This window comes from Equus przewalskii, chromosome 11 (assembly GCF_037783145.1).
Source record: "Equus przewalskii isolate Varuska chromosome 11, EquPr2, whole genome shotgun sequence".
NCBI classification, from domain to species: domain Eukaryota; kingdom Metazoa; phylum Chordata; class Mammalia; order Perissodactyla; family Equidae; genus Equus; species Equus przewalskii.
The window spans coordinates 16,410,219-16,437,958 of record NC_091841.1 but is presented as its reverse complement, the minus strand read 5'-3'; the positions used below and the strand labels follow the sequence as shown (position 1 = coordinate 16,437,958).

The 27,740-nt window shown below is 46.5% G+C and overlaps 1 long non-coding RNA gene across 6 annotated transcripts; it reads left to right on the top strand.

The window, feature by feature from the left end:
- The first annotated feature begins 109 nt into the window (after nt 1-109).
- LOC139074351 (uncharacterized) lies at nt 110-27,740 on the top strand. Of its 6 annotated transcripts, none has more exons than XR_011523869.1 (7): nt 110-625; nt 13,257-13,475; nt 15,001-15,187; nt 17,537-17,634; nt 21,238-21,390; nt 22,626-22,721; nt 23,759-27,740. It is a non-coding gene; the product is annotated as an uncharacterized lncRNA (long non-coding RNA). The 6 variants fall into 6 exon arrangements; XR_011523870.1 differs by lacking the exon at nt 110-625 and adding an exon at nt 12,380-12,598; XR_011523872.1 differs by lacking the exon at nt 110-625 and having other exon boundaries at nt 12,599-13,475; nt 15,001-15,086.

The following is a 27,740-nucleotide window of genomic DNA, read 5'->3' as shown; positions in this document are numbered from 1 at the left end:
CCCCGCCCCCCGCCCCAGGCGCCAGGCTGCCGCCTGTGATGTAGACGCAGGGAGGGTACCCCGGGTCTGACTGAGCAGGCGCACAGGGCCTCCTCCCAGCGAGACCCTCGGAGACACAGACCATGCCCAGGGAAGAGCAGCCTGGGAGCGATCCAGCGGTCGCTCCTCTGCAGGGCGGGCGAGAGGACGGGAGGGTTGGGCCCGAGGGAGGCCGCTGCCTGGAGCGCAGGCAGTCGGGCCCAGGCAGGGCCCACCGCACCCCGAGGGACGCAGGGAGGGGACGGTGCGGCTGCACTCACGAGCCCCATCTCACGGCCCACCCTCTGGGCGGTCCGCGTGGGTCTCCGCCTCCCCCAGTGGGGAAACTCGGGACACGGGCCACCCTCACCCATCCCCCGCGAGGGACTGTGGGGCCAGGGGCGTGGCCAGGGGTGTAGCCAGGGCCAAACGTGCTGGGGCTCCATCCTCAAGCCCTGCACGTCAGCCGGTGCTCCTGACGGCGCCCTGGGGACAACCCGCGCCCGCCATCCCCCCACCCTGGGTGACAGCAGCGCCCCCTTGGGGCCCGCAACCCGCAGGAAGCAGCAGCCGCCAGAACGCAAAGGAACCCCCAACGAAGGTGAAGGTATGTGAACGCGAACGGTCCGCAGCCCTGGCCGCGCGACGGGACGCGCCGTGCAGAGCGGACGCGGCAGAGCGCCCCACACAGTCCCGTCTCAGCAGACGCCGCACGCACGACGCCGGCGGGCGAGCACAGGGCAGCCACATACAGTCCACAGACACGCGACGGTCCAGACGCGCCCCCGCCAACGCCCCGCTGCCTCTTCCAGGGTCGAGTCCGTCCCGGCGTGTGGCCTCAAGACCCCAGATGCTACCTGCCCGCCGAGGGTGGGGGGGCTCCCGGGCCTTTGGGGAGAGACCCCGGATCCCCGTGTCCCCGAGTCCCCACTTCACTCTGGCTCCACGTGCGGCCCCGCCCCTATGGCCGCCGCCCACCCGCCCCTCGCCTCCCAGCGCTCTCAGTCGCCCCGCCTCTGCTCCCTCAGTGCCTCCTCGCTCCACATGGCCCCTCCACCCTCCCCTTAGGCCCTCGGCTCTTTCTCTCATTCCTCGGCCCTCCCCGCCCAACAGTGGCTCTTTCCCTGGATCCCATGCCCTGTAGTCCGCGCTGGGTCCTTTCCATAGACACTTGGCCCTCCCCTGCCCACCCGGCTCTCTTCATCAATACCGTGCTTCTCAGACACCCTCTGCCCTTTCCGCCACTCCTCACTGTCTCCATGGGCACTCGGCCCTCCCCTCCCCCATGGGGCCCTTGGTACAAGCTCTGCCCCTCAGACACCCTTGGCCCTTTCCGTCTCCCCTCAGCTCTTTCCTTCATGACTCTGCGATTCGGACAATCTCGGCTCGCTCGGCCAGCTGTTGGTTGTTTCCGTCGCCCCTTGGCTCCCTGGTCAGGACTCTATGACTCAGACAATCTTGGCTAGCTCAGCCAGCCATGGGTTGTTTCCATCGCCTCTCAGCTCCCCACCTGGATGCAGGCATCTAGGTTCAGGCTCAGCCCTCGGGAAGCACTCCTGTGCGCTGGGCGGTGGCTGCGTCTGTTCTGAAATTGCAGCTCGCAGAGAAGTGTGCACCGAGGGAGGTGCAGCACAGTCAGAAAGCAGGGGACATCTGGAGATTTGTGGTCTGGACCGGGGCAGCCTATAGCTGAGAGGAGCAGAGAAAGGGGGCAGGGGTCAGAGGTCAGAGAGCTGGGCAAGGCCGTGAGCTCAGCAGAGTCAACGCGGGGTGCATTAGGGAAAGAAAACTCGGGGAGACAGAGCCGCCCCTTGTGTCCAGACTTGTTTGGTTTCATGACTGATGAGGATTTTAGGCTGGTTACTTTTAAAACTGCAGATGAGAAGCAGGCTCCGAGGACTGGAATTTGCTTGCTCTTTGAGAGATATTTGCATTTGTTAAGGAAAGGGGGATGACCTTGTAGGGACCTGAAATTGGCCACCCCAGGATATGTCTCTTTGGCATCCGGATTGTTTGGGGCTGATTGCTTTCAATAAACTGGGACAGGGAAGGAGGCTCTGGGGAATGGAACTTGCCCTTGTTGGGACACATTTACATTTGTAAGGTAAATCTCTACCTGTAAAAGCTGCGTCCCTCTCTGTACCAGGAAGAAGAAGAGAGATTACCTTGTCCCTAGTGTCAACGAAAATAATCCATAACCAATCTATAAATGAAAATTTGGGTGAGTTTATTCTGAGCTTAAATTTTAGGATTATAACCCGGGAGAGCTTTTCCACAAAGGAACAGAGCCCTTCAAAGAAGTGGGGGTATAAGGGTGGTTATATACCCTCAAAGAGGGTGTTTCACATATGATTGAAATGTCCCTCCCACAATAGTCACAAGATTGCCCTGTCGGCACAGCACTTGATGGACACAGCAGGTAGTGGGTCTGCTATCTTGGTGGGCGTAGCAGGAGGCAAGTCTATTGTCTCCAGCTGGGCGGTCACGGGTGAGCTCAGCAATCGGTTTCTAGCCTAAGGAAAGATACTTAATCCTTAAGGAGACACCAACGTTGGGAGGGGTAGGGATGTTGCACCTTTATCTCAAGGACCTTTTGCTCTTGCCATAGGGAATCTCTAAAGCAGATATACAATGCATGCTCAATGGCCTCGGTCAGGCCCTTTTGGAAAGACAAGGTCAGGCCGAATTAGGTTTACACCAAATGGCTTTCTCATATATTCCAATATATCCTATTACTTGCCATTTTTATTTGTCACTAGAAACTCTTAATGGGGAAGGCAAGAACTTAAGTTGGTTGCTGTCTGGCAATCTCATGTAACTGATTTAGGGTGGCTTCTGACCTTTACTTAATCCGATTTAATTCTTGTCTAAAAGTCATGGGATCACCCAATGAGCAGACCCCACCTGCACTGATACCATTTTAACTTTTTGTCATGTTCTTTCCTTTGTCTTGTAAAGAGATAACTCACATACCCATGCCTTATAAAATTAGCCCTAACCCTCAACTCGGGGCAGCAGCAGCGGCTCTGCCTGCCCATGGGCCCTGTCCCCATGCCAGCGGGGGCAGCAGAAGTGGCAGCAGCAGCGGCTCCTCCTGCCTGTGGGCCCTGTCCCCACGCAGCAGCCTGACTGCCCATGGGTCCTGTCCCCATGCTATTCCACACTATTAATAATAAAAGAGCACTACTGCCAGATCTAGAGAGTCCAAGAAATCTTTCTTTTGACTCCTCAGCTCACCCACCACGCATCAATGACCATGTAAGAGGCCTTTCCTCCCCTCGCCTGACCCATCTCCCTGCAGGTGGGTCACATGAACCTTGCCCCCTTGGCCCCTCCATGTGACTCTGTCTGTCCCCTGTTCCTTCCAGCCCGTCCTGAGAAAATCCTTCCCCTTCTTCTGTCTCATGTCTCCCTGCCACCCCAGCTCTCCTGGTGGAGTCCTGAGTGGTCCTCATTTTACAGATGGAGGAAATGGGCGACCAGCTCTAGACACACCAGCAGCTGGAAGCTACTGCCCAGGGGTCCCCTCAACTTCCACCTCATCCCATCAGCGACACCTTTTCTTCCAGCCTGGCTTTCTTTGTGCCTCCTCAGTGGACACACTATCCTGATGCTTCCTTCTCTCTTACAGCCTCAAGCACCATCTCCGTGCCTGGACACCCTCTCCACCCCAAGTCTGCTCTGAGCCAAGGGCCTGTGCTCTGTGGGAACTGTCAACAAAAAATAACCCATAACCAATCTATAAGTGAAAATTTGGGTGAATTAATTCTGAGCTTAAATCTTAGGATTATAACCCGGGAGAGTCTTTCCACAAAGCAACAGAGCACTCCAAAGAAGTGGGGGTACATGAGGTGGTTATATACCCTCAAAGAGTATGTTTCACATATGATTGGAATGTCCCTTTTACAAAAGTCATGGGGCTGCTCTGTCAGCACAGCAATTGATGGAAACGGCAGATAGGTCTGCTGTCTTAGTGAATGCCGCGGGGTGGCAGGTGTGTTGCCTTGGGCTGGGCAGTCACAGATGAGCGCTGCAATCGGTTCCCAGCCTAAAGAAAGATACTTAATCTTTAAGGAGATGCCAACGTTGGGAGGGAGAGAGAAGTGGCACCTTTATCTCAAGGGCCTTTTGCTCTTGCCATAGGGAATCTCTAAAGCAGATATACAATGCATGCTCAATGGCCTTGGTCAGGCCCTTTTGGAAAGACAAGGTCAGGCCAAATTAGGTTTACACAAAATGGCTTCCTCATATACTCCAATATATCCTATTACTTGCCATTTTTATTTGTCAGAACCTCCACCCAGGTGGAGTTAGCTCCAAGCTGTCCAGTTCCTCAGGTTCTCCAGGCCAAACCCTGCTCCCCGGAGCTGATGATAGACCATCACCCAGGAGGGGTGTGTGAGTTTCCTGAGGTAGCTGCAACAAGTTACCACAAACTGGGTCCCTCAAAATACATCCTCCCTCGTCCTGGAGACCAGGAGTCTGAGGTTAAGGGTCGCAGGGCCGTGCTCCCTCTGGAGGCTCCAGGGGAGGGTCCCTCCTCCCTCTTCCAGCGTCTGGGGCTCCAGGCGTCCCTGGGCTGGTGGCTGCCTCCCTCCTGTCTCTCTCTGTCCTCACATGGCTCCTCTGTGTCTCTCAGTGTCTCTGTTCTCCCTCTGTCTCTCTCTTATAAGGATCTCTGTGATGGCGTTTAGGAACCACCCAGGTTACTCAGGATAAACGCCTCAAGATCCCTAACTTAGTCACATCTTTTATCACCATATCCCATAATATTCACAAGTTCTGAAGATGAGGACACGAACATATGTTTTTGGGGGGCCACCATTCAACCCACTGCAGGGTGCAAGCCTGAAGCCTTGGAGTCCTTGACTCCTCCATCTCCCAGGCCCCAGCATCCCACTTGTCACCAGTTCCCGACCGCATCTCTGACAGCAGCCGTTTCCCTCCCAGTCCCCAGCACTCTCCTAGGCCGGGCCGCCATCGTCTCCAGGACGACTGCGCCAGTTTCCTATGATCTCCCTGCCTCCCGCCTCATGCCTCCGCCATCCTCCACGGATCAGCCAGAGTGACCCTTGTAGGAGACGGATCCTCATGGCCATTCCCCACTCCATGTCCTTCGGTACCTCTGTGGCCCTGAGAACACAGCCCACCCTGGCTGCCCCTCAGCTTCTCTGCCTACACCCTCCCCACACCACTCTCCCAACAGCAGTGACTGTCTGGTCACTTGCCGTCCATGCTCTCACCTCCAACCTTTGTGTGTCCAGTTCCGTCTTTCCAGAATATTCTTTGACCCTCCCACTTCCCCTGACTTCTGAGTGAGAGACCTCAGCTTCTGCAGGGGACCTCCCATGTCCTTGCTGGGTTGGTCTTGTCATCCATACCCAACACACTCGACACCTCCGTGGTCATTCCGTCCCAGAGTTCCCAGCCATCTCCTCCTTCCAAGTAGATGTGGCTGCTCTTCCCGAGTCGTGTCCCAGAGGGACCTGGTCTCCTCTCCCACCCGTGGGACTGTCAGGGGATGGACAGGCTGTGGCTGCTGGTGTGTCTCTTCAGTGACCGAGGCAGCCGGGACCTGGCCCAGAATATGCTCTCGGGGGACAGGAATTGTCAGAACCATGTGCTCCTCATTGGCTGCTTGGGCTGAGGTGACTCTTCGCCTCACACGGGCCCAGTGTGCCAGAGAGAAGGTGGACGAGCAGCCCCTGCACAGTGCCCGAGTCAGCTTCAAGAGGGGTTGGGGGAGACACCCGCCCAGAGGAGGAATGCCAGCTGACACCGACACCGCAAGAAGGGGCAGCAGTCCTGAGGGTACTCCTTGCCCACCATCCCCCCCCCCAAAAAAGAACCCTGAGAGCCCCACCCTGTCCTTCCACTCCCAGCCACCTGAAGCGGAGCCCGCAGTCCAGATGGAATCCCTGACACACCTTTGCTGATCAGATTCTGCTCAGCATGGGCTCAGCCTGACGTGCCTCACATGGTGGCCGAGGGGAGTCAGGGCCTGTGGGCCAGGGAGGGGTCAGAGGGCAGGGGGAGTGTGTGCACCTCAGAGTCACCCCCAAGGACTCCGGAATACTGCTGTTGGAATAGGGGAGTCTGAGTCCTCAAGGCAGGCGCTGGAGGGCAGCGTGAGACCCCGGAGCCCTGCCCGATCTCCTCTGGGGAGCTGGCCGCCTCAGAGCTCTCTGGAGCCTGGGCCAGAACGGGCAGTGGGCTCCCACTGCCCCAGGGAACATGCTGGCTCCTGGTGGCCAGGGCTCCAATCCCCCTCTGAACCCTGGGCCCTCCTCTCTGCCCCTCATCCTCTACCCCAGGCTCATCCTTCTTCCTGCTCAGGCTGTGCCCTAGGTCCAATCTCCTTGGGTGGGTCCCCCTCCTCTTGTCTCCCATCCTGGCCGCCCCTCCCCTCCCACTCCAGCCACCCTGGTGGAGCCACTCTTCCTCTTCCGTTCCCAACTCCTCTCCGCATTTCAATCCTTCCCGTTCTGTCTGCTCCCCGGTCTTGCAGTTCTCTTTCCAGTGATTTCTAGCAGAAATCAGTGAAGCGTGGTGGCTAGCTGGATTCTGGAGGCAGACTGCCTCTTTTGTTCAAATCTTGCCTCTGCCAATTATCTGTCATTCCTTGGACAAGTTATCAAATGTCTCTAAGCCTCCTTTGTCTGTCTCAAAATGGGATCGCAACATGGTCTACACCATAGGGCTCTTGTGGGCTTGAAGGTGCTTAGGGTGGGCCCAGCACACCAGGGCGCGGGGTCCATTTGCTGTCGTCATGAGGACGATCTGAGGCAGCAGCAGCTCTGGTTGTGAATGCCGACCCCCTTCCACAGGGTGGTCTGCCCGGGCATGTGCCCCCCACCCGGGTTCCCAGGCCCCTGGAGCAGAGGACCCTGGGACTAGCATGCCTGCACTGGCAGGGCCCCTCCAAGAAGGATGGAGCCCCTACTCCATCACCCCAGGAAGGATGGAGCCCCTGCTATGTCACTGATGACAACACCAGGGAGGCAGAAGGGCCACCAAAGCCCTCCAGTGGCAGCTCAGACTCATGGAGACAGAAGGCAAGGTCACTGCAGGGCCTCACAGGTCAGAGGTCAGCAGAGGCTCCACAAACCTGAAGACCCATGTGCTCCCAGGGCGGCGCCTGCCGGGCTTCTCTTCCCCTGGGCCTCGGGGGCCTGGCAGCCTGAGCCTCCCCATGGGCTCCACAGAGCAAATCAGGGCATGAGCCCGAGGGAGTGTGTCGGCTGGATGGGAAGCTGAGCTGGTGCAGGAGTCCGGAGCCCCAGGGGCAGCCTGGGGTCAAAAGGACAGGGGCTCAGTGGGCACAGGTTTGAGCCATGATGCCCAGGTCTACATCTAAATTTTGCCACAGACTGGCCGTGAGTTCTTGGGCAAGTTATCAAGAAATGGAGACTTTATATACGTTTGTGTGTATGTACATAAATCTACCTGTTGTCCAGTGTGATCCTCAGAACAGTGCTGTGCGGTGGGTAGAAGTCACCCCCTCGTATACACACGCTCATACGTATATATCACATACATCTATTTTCTAAACCTGAACCCTCTGCCCTCACTGCCTATGTCCCACAATAGTGCCTTCCTCACTGGTTTGCTCTGCGTCCTAAACGAGTTGACACATGAACCGTTCAGGATGGGGAGGGGCCACGAGTGCTGTGTGAGTTCTCCGGAGGCGACCAGCTCCTACGACATTTATTAAGGTGAATTCTCAGAAGCTGGGTGGTTCCTCCTCACCTCCAGCACTGTTGAGGGTCAAGTTAACAACAGGTAGACGGCGGTGACCAGACCCACCCAGGAGGAGAATAACACTCAGACTTTCCAGTCCCCATCTACACAGTCTAGTGACTGTCACCGTAGTTCAGATGCACTGGGATACTTCTCCTTCATTCCAGCCAAAGAATGTATTTATTCAGAATTCTTATATAGACCTCACGGAGTTCAAAGCCACCTGTGATCCAGGCAGAGACCCATCCTTCATCTAATTTTGACTCGAGTCCACTCAAAGGAAGTAGGCTACACAGATGCAAAAGCACCATGGGGAGATCGGGATAGGGGACTTTCCATTTCACATTGGAAAGAGAGATGTTAGCAGGAGCCCAGAACTTGCAGATCCTGCTGAACCTCAGAAGTGTCTCAAACTCCAAGAGCTCCATGTGGCCTCCAGCTCCCGCCCCTGAGACCAGTGTTCCCAGGAGCCTCTGACCTCAAGGAGCCGCAGGGCGTGGGCTCCATCCTCCAGCGAGAGCCTGCCCCTGCCCAGACCACCCTCTCCAAGCCCCGCCCACCCGGCCTGTTGCTCAGCCCTGGCCCCTGGTGTTTCTGTGGGAGCCGCACACCTGCGTCGGATCCCATGCGCTTCCCTGCAGGGCAGCTGCTCCGGGTGACGCCTGTTTCTGCCTGGGAACCACAGGGAGAGAGAGACTGACTTGTAGGGATTAGGGTCAGGGTTGGGGCAGCTTATGTTTGGGGTTCAGCCCTGGGCAAATCCCAGGTTGGGGTTTGTGGTTAGGGTGGGGTCTCAGGCGAGGGCTGCAGGGTTTACAGGGGTCATGAGGTTTCTGCAATGCTGTATAGTTTACTGTTTGCAGATCTTAGCCTTAGAGAATTCCTGGTGAGGGTCACAGCTGCGAGTTAGGGGACACATGTGTCAGGGTTCTGGGTGAGTGACAGAGTCAGACCTCAGTGTCCCTGAGAGAACCCATCCACCACCTCGCATACCCTCAGCACCTCTGTAACCTCAAACTCCCCCTTAGCTGGGAAGGGTTCAGGCAAGGGCTTCCCTCGACTCTCAAGCTCCTTAAGAGCCCGATTTGCCCCAGGACTTGGTCGAAACTCCCCCTTATTGTAACGTGCCCAGTGGAACCAGGTCATCCAGCGCGGTCTTTAAACCCAGTTGCCCCGAGTCACCCAGTGGACTTTTCAGCAATGTTTGAATTTCTCCATCAGCATTCTGAGTGCAGAGAAAAGGCCAAGGCACCATGCCATGGATGATCGATAGTTTCCTTCCTAGAAGATTTAAAAGCTATTTTTGCAACACTTAAGCTTTTCATCAAATGATGAACAAGTTTTATCTATTTGTTTCATTACTGGTGATAAATTTGCCAACTCCAGGTCCACCTGTTTTTTGTGAACTCGCCCAAAGAAAACGGCCCCCATGTCATACACTGCAGGGCAAGGCAGTCATAGGTAAAGGTCCTAGGGCCTCACACACTGAGTCATCTTGGAACTCAGCTCTGGACCCTGCTGGCAGGTGTGGCCTCCACGATGGGCAAGAGCCCTGATACTGTAGGGCTGCCTGGCCCAGGATCCCCTGCTCCTCCTCAGCCCTGGACCCGGCCCTTCCACCTGTGCAGAGACCTGGCTTTCCTTCTCTGGAGGGAGTGCTGATGCCCAGAGAACAGGCCCAGGAGGTGGTGATGCCCCCCTGGTCAGCCCCTCTGTTGGCATCAGGCCCTGGGCACTGGCCATTTATACTCACCATGTGCTCCCCCACTCCAGGCAGGTCACAAAGTGTCCCCAAAAGTTCACTCTCAGTGACCCTATCCCTGGGGGGCCCCCTCAGTCCGCCCCTCCTGGGCCTCTGTGCGGGAAGACCTGTCCCATGACTCTCCTCTCCTCCAGCCCCGGCCCCCTCACCCCATCCCAGAGCCTTGGTTCAACACACTGAATGATTGAGTTTGGAGGCAGCGACTTGCCCACGAGTATGTCCACTACGTGGGAAATACGTAAGGGGCCTGCAGGCCCAGTCTCACTGCACCGCTGTCTCCAGGAGACCAGGGCGCATGAACACACAAACCCTAGGGTGGGGGTGGGGGGAGAGGAGAGGTGCCATGGCCATGTGGTGTGGTCTGGTCACTCCCAAAGCTGCAGCTTTGTTCCTGCGAAACCCTGCCCTGGGGTTTCCATGGTGACTGTAAACACACCTCAGACCCTGGAGATGCAAGCGCCCCTTTTCTCTGACAGCTTCTCCCACCGGATACCTGGTCATCCAGGACCATACATGGAGCCCTGAGTTGTGGGGAGTGAGCTGCATGCTGGATGGGGTGTGTGAGTGGTGAGAGTCCAAGAAAGGGAAGGGGTCACACCAGGGACCAGGACAATGGGTCTGGATGAACAGGGTGTGGGGCTGTCTGAGAATGACGCCTCACCCACACAAATCTGCATGAGTACCAAAAACTAAACTAAAAAACATTTAGAAAGCTACGGCCAGAATGGCTCAGGGTCCTCCTGTGGTCACTCTGTGAAAGCAGGCCAGGGGACACAGCGGGGGGCATGGAGGGGGGCAGATTTCTAAGACAAAGAGCCTGAGTCCCTAGATCCAGCAGTGGCTGGGAGGACTGGCCACAGGTCAGGTCACCTTCGGGATTCCACGTGAGTTCCAGTCGGATGACACTGTCACAGCAGCTGCCGCCATCTTAACGCATGCCCTTGCCTTCCTCTTCCATACAGAGCAGGCGTGCACCCGGGGCAGCCCTGCACTCTGGGGTGCTCACTAGACTAAGTTTCGAGTAGAAGGGCTGCGTGCGATTTCCGGGAAGGATCTGGGAGGGAGGCAGCAACCCCTTCACTGCCATCTCGTCTCGCTGCAGCTGTGGAGCAGACATGTGATGGTCGGCGCCCTCAGCCGTGGGCTGGGAGGTGACTTGACCATGGAAGCCGCTGGAGGGCAGCAGAGCAGAAACTCGGGGACAGGGTCCTCATGTTGGCAGAGTTCACTTTGCCCGCACAAGGATGCCTGTCATTTATGGATATGTGGTGACTCCTCCCTCCCACCCTGAGGTCTCCCTCCCTTTTGATCTCTCCCTGGTATGTCGCAAAGCAAACCCTACACGCTGCACTGGGGAGGGGATATAAACCTCTGAACACTTAATCAGGGTATGTCATACTTGTAAAACATCTGAAAATGGTTAAGTTTATCATCTTTTTTTCTTTTAATATTTTTTAATTTTTTCTTTTTCTCTCCAAAGCCCCGTGGTACACAGTTGTGCATTTTTAGTTGTGGGTCCTTCTAGTTGTGGCATGTAGGATGCCTCCTCAGCATGGCCTGATGAGTGGTGCCACGTCCGTGCCCAGGATTCGAACTGGTGAAACCCTGGGCAGCCGAAGCAGAGCATGCGAACTTAACCACTCTACCAGGGGGCCGGCCCCTGTCATCTTTTTTGGTAACGAATTCTTAAAGCCTACTTTATCCCATTTTCCTGGAAAATACCTACATCTCCTTCATATCATCTTCAACAACACTGCTGTGAAACTAAGTAGACTCCCTATGTCTGTGAAATTGCTTTACCAGGATAAATTATACTGCTCTTAAAACAGTTTGAGAAGCAAACTGACAGGTAGCGTTTGATATCTGAGTTGTCAGGAGCCTGACCCTGACTGTGAGTATACTTACATCCTTTGCTTACAGAACACAGGAGGAAACGGAGCGATGCACAGAATGAGTATGTGGCCTATGCTGTAGTGTGGACTACAGGAGCTTCTAGAAAGGCCAAGCTCAGCTCTGCAGGCTCTTGTGTGTGGCTGGAGCTGCCCTCCTCCATCCTGGCACATCCTCCTCCACTCCATGCACTGGCCACCCACCCAGGGCTTCTCTTCTTTCACACCCTACTTGGCTGTTACAAAAACAACTATGAAAAGTTTTCCAAAAGAGAAACCTAGTAATCTCAATTTCTTTCCATTTGATGCCTGCTACAATAGGCCATAAGACTCGAATCACAGCACAGCTGTGCTCTCCATGCCTCATAGTGCTTTACTTTTTCCCCTAGATATCTGCGTATCTAGCAGGTGGGACAGTCGCCAGGGCAGGCTGCTCATGGTCAGGGTCAGGATCGAGTTATGGCTGGGGTAGAGACAGTGAGGACGGCCGGGTCTAGGGCGCGGTTGGCATTTAGTGCCACCAGGGAGGAACAGGGCTGCCACCTCTGCTTCCCTTCTGCATGGAGCTCCTGTCCTCCCGCCCCCGCCCCGGGCGCCGGGCTGCCGCTTGTGGTGTAGACGCAGGGAAGGGACCCCTTGTCTGACTGAGCCGGCGCGCAGGGCCTCCTCCCAGCGAGACCCTGGGAGACACAGACTGTGCGCCAGGAAGAGCGGTCCCGGCAGGACCAGGGGCCGCGCAACTGCAGGGCTGGCGCAAGGGCGGGAAGGGTGGGCCCGAGGGAGGCCGCCGCCGGGAGCGCGGACAGTCGGGCCCAGGCGGGGCCCACCGCGCCCCGAGGGATGCAGGGAGGGGATGGCGCGGCTGTGCTCACCTGCCCGTCTCACGGCCCACCCGCTCCGGCGGTCCGCGTGGGCCTCCGCCTCCCCCGTCGACGGGCACTCAGGACCCGGGCCGCCCTCCCCTCCGGCGAGGGACTGTGGGGCCAGGAGCGTAGCCAGGGCCATACTGCTCGGGCTCCGTCCTCACGCGCGCGTCAGCCGGTGCTCCTGAGGGAAGCCAGTGGCACCCTGCGGACAACCAGCGCCTGCCATCCCCCAAGCCCGGGTGACGGCAGCGCCTCCTTGGGGGCCCAGGACCCACAGGAAGCAGCAGCCGCCAGAACGCAAAGGAACGCCAACAAAGGCGAAGGTACGTGAACGCGAACGGTCCGCAGCCCTGGCCGCCCGACGGGAAGCACCGCGCAGAGCGGACGCTGCGGAGCGCCGCACACGGTCCCGTCTCAGCAGACGCAGCACGCACGACGCCGGCGGGCGAGCACAGGGCAGCCACTCGCCGTCCACAGCCACGCGACGGTCCAGACGCGCCCCCACCCCCACCCCATCGCCTCTTCCAGGGTCGCGTCCATCCCGGCGTGCGGCCTTGAGACCCTGGATGCTACCTGCCCGCCGGGGGCGCGGGGGCTCCTGGGCCTCTGCGGAGAGACCCCGGATCCCCGTGTCCCTGAGTCCCTACTTCACTCTGGCTCCACATGCGGCCCCGCCCCTATGGCCGCCACCCACCCGCCCGCCCCTCGCCTTCCAGCGCTCTCAGTCGCCCCGCCTCTGCTCCCTCAGCGCCTCCTCGCTCCACATGGCCCCTCCGCCCTCCCCTTAGGCCCTCGGCTCTTTCCCTCATTCCTCAGCCCTCCCCGCCCAACAGTGGCTCTTTCCCTGGATCCTCCGCCCTGTCGTCGGCGCTCGGTCCTTTCCGTAGACACTTGGCCCTCCCTTCCCCACCTGGCTCGGTAGAAGCTCTGCCCCTCAGACACTCGCGGCCCTTTCTGTCTCCCCTCTGCTCTTTCCTTCAGGACTCTGTGACTCGGACAAGCTCCGCGCCATCGGCCAGCTGTCAGTTGTTTCCATCTCCGCCAGGGTTCTGCGATTGTCGGTTCTTTCCGTCGACCCCCGGCTCCCTGCCCGGATGTGTTAGTCTCAGTTCAGGCTCAGCCCGCGGGAGGTGCTCGTGTGCGCTGGGCGGTGGCTGTGTCTGTTCTGAAATTGCAGCTCACGGAGAACTGTGCGCCAGGGTAGGTGCAGCGCGGTCCTGGTGAAAGTCTGGGCCTGTGGCCGGGGGGGGGGGGGGCGGGGACAGTGGAGTGGGGCCTGGGTCAGAGATCGGCCTCAGGATCAGGGCTGTAGGCTTCATGGATACGTGACAAGCAACAGGGTGGACGAGAGCCCGAGGGAGCCATTTGGGTTGAAACGAACTCGACCGGCACTGGTTTTCCCGAAGGGGCCTGGCGTGTGGGGTGCGCGTGCATCCGTTTTAAACGTTGACTGTGTCGCCAAGACAGGAGCGATCTGTAAGGATGGGGACGCAGCGTCCCCACATCGCCGTTTCTGGAAGGAAAACCATCTCCCCCTAAACTCAGGATTGAGTGCCGACCCGGCTTCCTGAGACCTCCCACCCGCTGTGTTCACTGACCTGCGGTGTCAGCAAAGCCTCTGGTGACAAGTGAAGGGACATCCCTGTCATATGTGGCGGATGCCATTTGTTCCAAGACCCTATGTAGCCACTCTGTGACCCCCTTCTTTGGTGCCCTTGCTGCCTTGGGGAGAAAGGCCCCAGGCTAGTCCCCACAGCTGCCCTATAGTAACTCACCCAGTTTTCAGTGGTAGATTAATTATGGAGTATTTGCGGCTAAAGGGTTAGGGTTAGGGCTGGCGTCAGGGATGTGGTTAGGGTAGGGGTTGGGGTCGGTGTCAGGGTTTAGGGTTTAGGCAAAGGGTTAGGGTTTAAGATGGGGTCTGGAATTAGAGGCAAGGGGTGAGAAGAGAGTGGTGAGGGTGAGAGTAAGGGTGAAGGCGAATTTACGGGTTGGGGGTTAAGGATACAAGATACGGGTTAAGGTTCGAGGTTTGGGTACAGGTTCTGGGTTGGGATTAGGATTAGGGCTAAAGGTATGGTGATGTTTGTCGTTAGGGTTAGGGAATTAGGTTTAGGGTTAGGGTTAGGGTTTAGGGGTTAGGATTAGAGGTAGGGTTAGGGGTTAAGGTGAGTGTTAGGGTCAGGGTCATGGTCAGGGCCAGGGTGAGGGTGAGGTTTAGGGCTATGGCTAGGGCTTAGGATTTAGGGCTAGGGCTACAGTTAGGGGTTAGGGGTTTGGGGTTAGTGTTGTGGGTTAGGGTTAGGTGTAGGGGTAGGGTTAGGGTTGTGTTAGGGTCAGGATGAGAGTTAGGCTTAAGGTAGGGTTAGGGTTAGGGGTTAGGGGTTGGGGTTAGGGTTAGGGTTGCTTAGGGTTAGGGTTAGCTGGGAACCTTTTTTGAAGTATATGTGCAAGCTTCATCACCACTACCCGCCCCCCCCAAACAAGATTGTGTCGTACTAAGTGCATCAATGTGGTTTTTTTTAAAAGATCTCCAGTGTTTGTGATGTGCAAACAAGCTTTGAGAGTGTCTCACTTGGGGTGTTTAAAGGCAGAGGGGAGAACCTTGCATCTGAAGAAATTTTATCTACAATCTTTAATCTGTTTATAGGCTCTTGTTATAGGTAAAAGTGTTCTTAAGTTGTCAGCAAGGGATATTTAACATTTCATCCTTTCTCCTTCCCAGCATTTGATCCTCCATCTCCCTTTGTCACTCATTTTTTGAACACAAGAACGATGAAGGAAACCTTTAAAAGCTACATGGAATTGCTTGTCAGTATTGCCCTGGACCCCGACATGATGCAAGCCCTAGAGAAGAGCAACAGTATATAGTCTGCTGAGTAGCACTTCCTGGGTCTTTGTTGTTCTTCTCTGTTAGTTGTGCATTTAATGTATGTTTTTTGTCAGTTAACAAATTCATGATATATTGATTCTATACAATGGTCATATCTTTTCATGAATTATCTGAATATTTGAATAACTGTATGTTGAATGTATTTTTACTGATCTCTACTCATGGGAAAATTATGTAACTATCTGCTAGTTTCTTTCAATTTTAAGAATCTTTATGAGCTTTACAATATTTCACTCAGTGTCTGTATTACACGCAGGGTCCAGATGTCACTATATTGTGTTTTCTAATAATTAGATGAACTGGATAATAATGGTGTAAAGATTAAAATTGTATATTTGTGTCCAGTAAAAGCTATATCACAAAGTAATTATTTCCTAATCAGTTAGTACTAAAACAATATATGCATTGTCTTATATTCATTAATATTATTCCTTTATACTCTTGCTTTATTAATCTTTCTTATAGTAAAGTAGGGATGAAGTTGAAATATAAATAAACTATATAAAATATACCTAATGTTTCTCACTAATGTTTACCCTTCAGCTACTATAGCATTCACCAGGGACAACTAGAAAGATGAATGAAAGGATTAATGAGCCAGTTTCTATTACCCCTCTTCTGTCAAAATGATTCTATGGGTGTAAGATCAAAAGATAATAGCAAAGCATAGTCAGTAACAATATACTTCAACAGCAGTGCCTAAAAATATGTATTGTTTTATTATTTCCACATACTTTGACATATGTTATTCTACTTTAATCCCAGAACAATTTAGCCATTTTGTGGATGAAGACAGTGAGAGGCTCAAAGAGGTTAAGTGACTTGCTTAAGAGCCCACAACTTGGAAGAAGCAGAGAAAGGATTGAAGTCCAAAGTTTTCTAGTTTCTGGTCCATTGCTTTTTTGACTATATAATCAGAGACAGTAATCTGTACATCAGTCATTTTAGAGTCATGTATGGCTGGAAGGGACGTTAGAAACTACCTGGTTTAAAGCATTTATTCATTTATTTATTTACCTTTTTGTCCGAACGATTGGCCCTGAGCTAACATCTGTGCCAATCTTCCCCTGTTTTATGTGGGATGCTGCCACAGTGTGACTTGACAAGTGGTGCTAGGTCCACGTCTGGGATCTGAACCTGCACACCCCGAGCCACCGAAGTGGAGTGCACAAACTTAACCACTATGCCACTGGGCTGGCCCCAAAACATTTATTTTGTAGATGAAGGTTCAAAGAGATAAAATATATTTCCTGAAGTTATAGAACAAGTTAGTGGTAGAGGAACAATTATTAAAACCCGATAGTTAATTCCCCATGTTGGCTTTTTGCCATTAAGTGTTTTCCCTGTCAATCAAAACTCCTTGCATCATAAAATATGCATCTCTTAGTAGTGGTCATTTCTGGAAAGTTGTATTTTAAAATACTTTTTCCCCTACTGTTTATCATTGTTTTCTGACTTTTCTCCATTTGCTATGGGGGGAAAGATTTTAATGGTTATAATACTTTAAAATAATCCACAAATGTTTAAAACTTGTTTTTGTGAAATGTAAATTCTATTAGTATTTGAATTGATTTAATCACTACTGGAAAGATAAAAGAAAACTATCAGGTGTGTTCTAGTGAGCTTAGAAAGCATTGCACACTAAGGACATTTTCTTCAATTAGAGGAGGTGTTCTTCTGATGGTCACTGTGCTTGTGTTTGTATTCCAAACATTTTACTGAACTATGAAATTAGTAACCAGATTCTGAGGATTATATATGCATTTTCAGAAAGGTCATTAGTATTATAAAAATATGTTATTATGCTGATGAATTAAGAAACAGTTCGTATTCTAAAGTCTTTAACACAGCACCAAAAGTAATTAACTTTACACTCTGGAAGTGCTTTTCTCAAACGAGCTTAAAGTTTCAGGGGTGACAAAGAAAGCACAAAGCTTTGAGTAGGATCTTTGTCATACTTTTAGTTTCCTTTTCTGAAATAACTCTTTTGACTCTTCCCTTGTATTTTTCGCACTGGATTTTGATCATTTTTCTTTTCCTTAAACTGTCGTGAATTAAGAATATCACACTTAGTATTTTATAAAATTTTATAATGTTAGATAAGTTTATATCCTGTAATACTCTTACTGTTCAGATGGTAAATGAGATCTGGAGAAATTAGGCAGTTGCCCACTGGTCATGTCATGTGTCAGTTGATTCTAGAGGCGAGGACGGGTTAGAACGCAGGGCTTTCATCCTGTCAACACACTGCGCTGCTGCTTTCTCACTCGGCTAAGGTCTTAATAATGTTTTGAGACAAAGACATATTTTTAACAAGTTTTTCTGTTGATAGTTTATCCTATTCCAATAAATTTTTATCTTGTTTTAGATGAGCTACTTTTGCCTCATATGAAAAAAATAGATAGCATGCTGAATAATAATCGAAAGAGACTTCTTTTGAATCTCCATTTGGATCAGTCATTCAAGGTATTTCCTTCAGATGATTTATTAGCAAAACTCAGTGGCAATCATAGTCTTTAGCGTAATAGGATGGAAAATTTATGAAAGTCATTTTCAGTTTCATAAAATTTTCAACCAACAAAAAACTTGATTTTTTTTCATGGTGAGTCTGTTTAGCTTGTCTTTTTATTGTATTAAGCACATTCTTAGTGTTAATCATTTGCTTTTTTCTGCTTAAATTCATTTTTCAGGGTTTTATATTTTTCTAGTTTTCCTTCTATATAATAATTTCCAAATGATTTCAAAAGTACTTGCTTTAAACTACTGTATTCCAATCTTGTTTTTCTTCTAAACCTTTTAAAAATTTTCTCGTTTCACCTGTAATGAGAATTGGTCTAGCACAGTTGTTAACATTCCCTTTACTTGTGTGCTTTACTCAATATCTGAGCAAAAATTAATTCTCACATAATAGTAGGGGACATGTGTGTATCTGTTGATTTATCTTGGCACTAGAAATTGGTTTCGGTGTTATCAGAAATATAGAACAACAATAAGCTAATGTAAATTCAGAAAAATTATGATAGAAGCTACTTAGTAGTAAAAAAATTTCTAGCTTATTCAAAGTATAACATACAACATCTAGAATCATTTGATTATATCTACCTTGGGAGAAGTTTTTTTATCCATTTGTATAGCTTTTTTTTTTTTAAAATAGACTTCAGTTTTAGAGCAGTTTTAGGTTCACAGCAAAATTGAGCAGAAAGTACAGAGAGTTCCCATATACCCCGTCCCCACACATGAGCAGCATCTCTTCTGGTTCACTCTTGCTGTTGTACATTTTAAGGGTTTGGACAAATGTACAATGACATGTGTGTATCATTATGGTCTCGTACAGAGTAGTTTCATTGCCCTGAACGTCCTCTGTGCTCCGCCTACTCATCCCTCCCTCCCTCCTACCATTGGCAACCACTGATCGTTTCACTATCTCCATAGTTTTATCATTTCTAGAATGTCATACAGTTGAAATCACACAATGTGTACCCTTTTCAAATTGGTTTCTTTCACTTAGTAATATGCATTTAAGGTTCTGCCATGTCTTGTCTTTTCTTTTTTAGAGATTGACACCTGAGCTAACAATTGTTGCCAATCTTCTTCTTCTTTTTTGTTTTTTTCTTCTTCTTCTCCCCAAAGCCCCCCAGTACATAGTTGTACATTCTAGTTCTAGGTCCTTCTGGTTGTGCTATGTGGGATGCTGCCTCAGCATGGCCTGATGAGTGGTGCCATGTTTGCACCCAGGATCCTGGGCCGCCGAAGTGGAGTGTGCAAACTTAGCCACTTGGCCACTGGGCCAGTCCCTGTGGTGTCTTTTCATGGCTTGATGGCTCATTTCTTTTTAGCACTGAATAATATTCCATTGTCTGGATAGATAACAGTGTATCTATTCTCCCACTGAAAGACATCTTCGTTGCTCCCTAATCCTGGCAATTTTATCAGGAAAGCTGCTATACGCATCGTGTGCAGGCTTTTGCATGGACATGTTTTCAACTCCTTTGTGTAATTTGTATAGCTTTTTCACATCCCTATTTTATCTGAACTCCACATAAAAGTGAAACTTGACTTCATTTCTCTAGGTGACCCCACGCTCTGCTTGTAGTCCTGTATTCTTCACTGACATGCACTTGCTGAGAAAAAAGTCAGAAGCTAGTAAGAAGCTCAGTACTAAGAATTTGGTCTACTGACTCCCAGTCCAGTATTTTCTGCTTAACTGCTGTCTTCAAATGAAATAGCCCTTTGGGAAATGTCATGTTTTCTTCAGACAATAGGATGTTGTTAGATGTGTGTTTTCTAAAAATTTACTAAATCTTAAAAATGACCAGTTTGGGCTGTTTTTAGAATGTCAAACCAGTTCTCTAGTAACTTGTATTAAAATAAAGCCACCACTTGGAGTTTAATGGACTCAGTAGATATTTAAAACTTATGCAATAGTTTATGATGAAAACTGAAAAATTAGTTTTCACGTTCTTATTTCACAGAAAAAAATTTCTAATTTTGAAATTATACTTATTAATTTTGATAATTTTTATTTATAGTAAGTTGCATTTCAAAGCCAAAATATACATTATTAATAGTTAGAATGATTTAATGTAAAATATTACAAACAGTATATTAGGAAAGATTTTCTATTTTTTGGAAATGATTAGCACCATTTTCCATTATGATCTTGGTAATTTTAGGAATCCTAAAGCCTTTTGAAGTTCTGTTTTCATTTGAAATCCATGTACTCCCAGTCATCTTGTGCTTATTAGAAAGATCATTTAAATATTCTCTTTTCATCTCCATTGACCTGGTGTTCATTATTTCCAAATCTGGAATCCTTATTTTGTCTTTAAGTTCCGTTTATTGTAAATAGTAATTCAGGCTCCAAAAGTTTTCAAACCTGGGCATGTTTTATATGGAAAGCACCAAACTATGTAATAAAAGCACAAATAATTTAAGAAAGAGAATGGAGCTAGAAATTAATGATAGCTCACTCTGGAGGAAATGCCAAAGATTCTATTATTTCTATTTGATGAAACTTAAACTTAGTTCCCTCCTATGCTTATATCTAAAAAAATTAGACTATCTGTTAAAAAATGTCCTGTTTCAGGGGTCATAATGCCAGGTGCTTAGGCACTCAAACAGAATTTGGAAGAGAGTGGCCTTGAAGGTTGTAACTGTTTATAAAACAATTAAGCTTATTGAATGAGAACTATGTTCTGAATAATAAATATAAGAGAAAAAATATATAATGGGAGCACTTGAACCCGTTTAGTGTCAAAATAATAAATGATACTGGTAACTCACTTTAATTTTTTAAAACAATATTTAAACTAGTTAGATTCAGCTACAAATATTTAGTTAGTGTTTCTAGCTTTTTATTGCAAGATGATTTGCCAACTAGGTTAGGGCATAAATATGACTGTGGATTTTAAAGAATGGACTGGAATTGGTTCTGCCACATGGCCACTAAATTATCAGTAGTGCTATGCCATTGTGGTCAGAAAACTAATCAGGCTGTTTTAGACTCTTGTCTTACAACTGCTTTTCCTGTGGTCAGTGAAGCAAGAGAAGCGATAAAGCCAGAGAAGCATCTTGTTTTCCTCTGTTCTCATCCTGGGTCAGATGAATTCTTCATAGCAGCGCTTGACAAGTTTCAGGGTGTTAACAGTGGTTTAATTGGTAGCGCTTTGAAGAAACTTACATGTGTCCCTCTTTCTCCTATCATGAAACCAGAGAGGCCTGACTCAAAAGAACTCTCTGCCTCATTCAGGAGTCCCCACAGTGTCACAGGCTGTTGCTTAAAGCAGGTCATGAGGTTGGCCCAGATTCAAGGGATGGGGAAATAGATTCCACATCTTGAGGGGAGGAGCTGCAAAGAGTTTGTGGCCATGTTTAAAACACCCACATGTGTATGTATATGTATGTGTATATTGTATGTATTTACCACATCCATCAATCCCCTACATGTATATTTGTGTGTGTATGTACACATATGTATATATTTCTGTATTTTTTAAAATAAATTTTGAATGGCTAGAAATAGTTTAGATTAGTTTTCTTCTGATGTGAATTATTTTTGCTTTATTTTAGAGTGCTTTGGAAAGTTTTCCTGAACTAACAATAATTACTCGAGACTCTAAAGCAAAAAGTGGGGGATCTGCCATTTCTAAAATCAAAATGAATGGCAGAGCTTACAATAAGAAAACTCTAAGGACTTCTAAGACAACCACTAAATCTGCACAAGTGAGTATATATTGATTGTTGTAATTATACCTTTTCCAGTTGTTAATATAATTCCTACTTAAAACATTGAAATAAGCAGTTTACCATGTTGTTAATTGTGAAGTTTTTTTAGGTGGAAATGAGCAGCTCTGGCCTAAGGAAGAGGGACTTGGTGTTAGTCTTTGTCTCCAGTGCCTAGCACAGTATCTGGCAGACAGTGGGTTCTCACACATTTTTTAAATAGACTAATAAGCAAGGGGTCATCCTATGCCTGCATTTATATTTTTTTATATAGTTTTTTTGTCATTGGATGCAAATACAGACAGAGAAGTGAGTGTGCACACTTCCCATAGGATTCAGTGTGGATTCCGTCTGCAAAATTATTAAAATTGGAATCTATTCAATTTCAAACATGGTCTAAATTACTGCTTTTTCAGAAAACAGCTTAGCAACATATCAAGTCCACATCAAAGATGTATTCTGTAGAAACATATTTACAAATGCATACAAACATGCATTTGCTCATTGCAGAATTGTAAGAGCAGTTCAGTTATGTATCATCACTGTGAGACTGGATAAATAAAGACTCATTCAGATAAAGTAATGCTATGGACTTTTCAAAAAGAAGAGGTAGATTCATTTGTTCTTTCAGTAAAATTTTTGAATGCCCATGGTGTACCAAATACAGTTCTGAGTACCACAAATAAACAGTGAAAAATGGTCAAAAATCCCTGCCCTCATATAATTTATATTGGGGGGGCATATGTAATAAAGAGAAAGATATCCAAGTTTTAGTTATGTGAGAAACTAGTTATAAAAAAGAAAGTTGCAGAACAATATGTATAGTATGATTCCCTTCGCTTTACAAAATTAGTGTTGTTAATATATGTGGGGGGGGACATGGAAGAATGCATAACTGTAATGCTGTTAACCTCGTTTATCTCTGAATCAAGAGATTATAGGATTCTCTTGCTTTATAAGTCATATATGTTTACTGTGTACATTTTTGTATAATGTTTAATTTTTTGGAATAGTGTATATTTATATTCAGGAAAAAGAATGAAGATTTTAAAATACAATTTAAATTATTTTTTTGAATAAGCTCCTTGTTGCTATTAATACAGGGTAATGCCTAGCCATAGAAATCATTTTTAAGATTTCCATTGAGACTTTTGGTCTAGTACTTTTGTAAAAGTATTGTTAGCTCAGATTGTTCCATGAAATAAATATATCTGTAAACTCTTTTGTTTTTATAGGAGTTTGCTGTTGATCCAGAGAAAATACAGTTGTATTCTTTATATCATTCACTGCATCATTATAAATATCATGTTTATCTCATATGTAAAGAGGAGGTAATTATTTTTCACTTATTTTAAAAAAGAAATGTGTGTTTTTGCAAATTTTAAGGAGACTGTAGATATAGTATTTTTTAATGTTTTAAAGACAATTGTTAGAAAATGTGTCTATATTCTCCTGTAAATAATAACAAGAAGACTTATTGTTCGGAGTCTCTGTCATGTGTTGTGCTCAGTGCTCAGAGTAATCTCAGGCTCATCGCCTCTCGTAGGAACTGTAAGTGGTAATGTTTTTAAGCTGTTAGAGCTTGCTGTACATTGCCATAATAAATGGTCCTTTGCTGCATGTTCTCTCATAATGTATAATGATTCTGCTGTAATTTGCTTCAGTCTCTGCTGTCTTCTTATCACTAACATGGCCTTATCCCACTTAATTGCAGAGAAATAGGGCATTTGTTCCTTGGCATGAAGAAATGATAATTAAAATTTAATGTTAACTATTAAATACCATAATTTGAGTTGCTCAGAAGTTATGTATGACAATAATATCGTTTTTGGATTGGATATAAGGATTAATTTGCTTAGAGGTTAAATGACTATAGACATTAATACCATTTTTGACCAGCACTGTCAATTTTTTAATCAAAAAGGGTGAAGTTGGCTCAAGGCTGTACCTGATATGTTTGATCATGGTTTAGTGTGGAAGGATGTTCATAAATCGAACCTCTGTCTAGCAAAGGAGAAAGTAAAGATGGTCATGTAAAATATGGTGACTGCTGTTACAGTGCTTTGAAATGCAGAATTGACCCCCAAATTTGCCTTTCAGCTTTTAACACAATTGAAAGGAATTGGGAAAGTTTGAACTGCTTTTCCTAGCCTTCCTTCCTGCCCCCACGGAGCCAAAAATGATAGTATTAAACTTAACCCAAATTTATTTGAAATAATCCTTTTCCATGAATAGATTTTTCCAAAAAAAGATTCCTACTTGTAGGTGACTTAATCTCTTTTCATTCAGAATATAGAAACAGTAAGCCCTTGCGAAGAGCTTATAAAGTGATAAGTATAAGCGAATGTGCCAACTCTCTTTATTTTAGATTTCTTCTGTGCAGAAAAGAAATGAAGATTGAGGACAGGAAGAAATTGTTCAACTTTGTATGAAAAATGTAAAATGGGTGGAAGACCTATTTGAAAAATTTGGAGAACTTCTAAATCATGTTGAGCAGAAATGTTCCTAACAATTTCCACAAAAGTGCCGTCTATTTTGTAGCACTAATGAGATGGCAGAGAGGGGTGATCAAAGAGGGTCTGGGGCCTCAGACAATCGAATATCAAGCAGTGGTCTCCTGCAGGCCCGCCTGCTCCGATCAGGGAACTGGCATCGTGACCTCTGCTGAAGGACAGTGGTGCTGCCAAGGAATTCAGTCCTTCGGAAGTGGACCTAAATCCCACGACATGTGTATCCTAATGAATGATTTTTCTATTTTGTAAACCATTGCGTAACTGAGTTTTCTTTTCAGAAGTGTTTTTTGACAAATGATGAAGCATGCACTAAATACAATTTTTCTTTATTGCTAGAGAGATAACACTTAAGTAACTTGATAATTTTTTCCTGACTCTGACTAAACAGCAGGATGAAAGAAAGGGGGCAGAAAGCCTATGTTTGCATTCATGTCTGGCCATGAAATGGAAAGTATTGTATGTTATGAAAACAGATCTGGTGTGATGTGACATTTTGTACGAAAATATCAGCAGTTTAAAATATGAAATTCAGAAACTGCATTCTGCTTTACGAACTCCTTTTACTCTTAACATGTTCAGGAAACTGGATGTGGAATTGGTGCAATTCTATGAGTGCTTTTCGTGTCAAATTATGTTGTGATGAAAAAAACAATGACATACTATTTTCCCTATCTCAAAGAAAAGTATTTTCCTTTATACATTTTTTCCTTTGGAAAAATTTTCAGTCGTACATTTTATTCCACTAATAGTTGTATTTTTCACAAGGAAAGTGTTGTGGTTGTAATTATGTTTGATGTATCTGTACTACACTTTTCATTATTTTCAGTAAATCTTATTTAGATATATATTGAATTTCTATTGTGAATTCTATCTTGTGGTAACCATTTTTGTTTATACAGATTCCCTTCAGTGTTATCCAGAATATGCATTTAGTACTAGAATTAGTTTAGCTTTATAAATAGGGTTGTGTTAGACACTGCAGTAATTTCCTGATTCATGAAAATAAATTTCTTACTAAATTAGCACTTGATTAACTGATTTATCAAAATAAAAATCTAACCGCATTATACATTTTGAGGAATAAACTTTTAGTAGACCTCATGCAGTGTTAAACACAGCTTACCTGAGAACTGGAAGTGGTGGAGCTCTCCTTTGGGTGCCTTTCCAACCTTTAGATGTATATCGTAGCCTTCTTTAGTTCGATAACTGGTCTTTTGAGTCGTTTAGCTGAGACAGTGAACGTATTAGGTTCAACATGACCTTGTATTTTATTTGTGTTTGCCAACAGGATGCCTTATTTGTTCGAGAAAAAGATTTACTAGTGTCCTTCTAAACGATCTCCTTTTTTAGGATTCTAAAGATGTTGTTAATCATCCTACTTGTTTATTTTACCACCATTTAGTGCCTTAAGTCCTATCCAGAAAGCAGTGTTACTGCTTAATGCCCAAATAAGACATGCGTATCTGGATATTGCTGTTGTCTTGATTTTGAGTTAATAGATCAACTTTTAGTAGCTAAAACCTCAGTAAACTGGCAAAGAATTGAAGGTAACACATGACTCAATTTGAGAATGAAACCTTGTAGCATTGGGTGAAAAATCAGTCTTTGAGGTAAACTTAACATATTTGTTTCTGATGGTTATCTTTTTAAGAGCAATAATCATTAATCCAACAATCCTTGTACCTGCCTTTAGACAGGATACTCAATAATAGCACTTTCTCTCAAGGGTTAAACGTTCGATTTCTGAAAGTTTAAAACAAAAAAACCGTTTAGGCAGCTTATTTGGAAAACAAAAGTAACTTATTTGATTCATTTTGCCTAACTCAAGTGAGAGAATATCAGCAATGAGCATCATACAATTAATTTTGCTAAATGGAGAAGAGTAGGAAGCAGCCATATTTCTTTCTGATATTGACTCTGGCTAGAATTGGTTTCTTTCATTTCCAAAGTGCACAGCAGATACTGCATCTCCTAATGTAGTGTTACAAGTCTTCATATTACTCCCCCAGCTTACTTTCCTGAATCATTGTTGGTTTAAATATTTTAAAAAGCCATCTTGCATTTAGGGTAACTCTTGAAGTACCTGTTTGAAACCACTAGCCACATTTTCTTCATGATAAGACCCTTAGGAAATACAGATGTTTCTTGTAGAAAATAACCCATTTCCTTTTCAACTACAGTTGCGCTCCAACTGTTTGCAGTTGAATTCATTTTAGTAAAACAAGTGTTTTAGTGATATCAGAGGCCAAGTCTATAGGACTGCCTGGAGGAGACCTGGTTGTAACTTTGCACCATCCTCTGTCATGTGATCCACGTAGCATAGACAGACATCAAACTCCAGGCCTTAGAGAAAAGTGGGACACTTATGACAGCTATACATCAGTCTGTCCTTGGGGATGATGTCAAATACCTAGCTGTTTAGCCTTCACAGTCCTTGCCAGGCAGATTGAAATTTATAATAGAAATAACTTTAGGGGGTGGATTGAGTCAAAGAGGTAAAGCACATGTTGCACAACCCAGGAAAACATTTTTAAGAAAGATTTGATTTTCCTACCTTCTGATACCTGAAAATAATTTTGTATAAAAAATCGCTTTGTGTTGGTATTTATTTCCAGTTCACATTACTGTTTGGAGAAGCAAGCAGGCTCCTGCTTTTCATTTGCACGATAACCAGTTTCCACTACTTGAGCCTCTATCGAAGTCATAAATTTATAATGATTTATGAATTATCATAGTAGCTCAACAATAGAAACCGCCCATTTTTCTATTACACTTTCAAATAGAAAACATTGGTAAGATGGGAAAACTTTAATTATAATGGCTTAATAAATGTTTAGATTATCTTTAAATTTCTAAACTTCTTTAAATTTCTAAAAGTTAAAACATAGATTATTCATACATTATTACTGTTTTCAAAGCTTTCATCACATTTTTTAAAGCCTTACTTTCCTTTTAATATGTATATTTATTTTCTTTAAAGCAACTATTTCCAAACCTATGACTTTGGAGATATATCCATAAAACCAATATAGCAGCAGAGTTATTGAATCAGCTTTGGGTCTCAAGAGTTGCTTCAGATGTACACGTTTGTGAATTTTATTGTATTTATAGAATACAATTTTTGTTTAAAAATATAGTTCCATCTGTTTCTCAAGACTGCTTTTCAGCTAGAGTGAAATATCCCAGGATGACTGCTTCTAATTGTGTCAGTGGCATGTGACACATAACTGCACCAATGAACAGTGTACGCTTTTGGTTGTGCATTAACTTACATGTACAACCTTTGGCATCTGTGTTCACAAATGCATATTTTTGCAAATCACCTTTATTTATAAATGACAATAATTGAAGTTAAAGACACAAAGAAACTTGCATTTGTAGTCCAGAATTTTAAGTGGTCCATAATACGATGTATGGAAATTGGAAATGTGAAGGACAGTTTTGTATATTTATTACTAACTCAGATCATTAAAATGAAAACAATTTTTTAAACAACAAAATCAGAATGTTTTTGGGTTTTTTTTTTTAAGAATTGAAAACTGAGGTATTGTATTATCCAAAAGCATCGTCATGTTATAGATTCCTCACATAACACTCATCATCTCACAGTGTCCTAAACCATTTACTAGATATGAGTGCTATAGGGCCCACCCATCTTTTTCTCAAATGGTTGTGTCATTTGATGAAATATACACCTCAGCTGACAATAACAGAAAATACTTGAGTTTCTATGTTAAGATACAACTCTTTTAGCCCTTTTCCACCTATAAAGAGGTATAAATCCACTGTCACTTTACTAATTTTTATTTGAAAATACAGACAATCCTCCACTTTAAA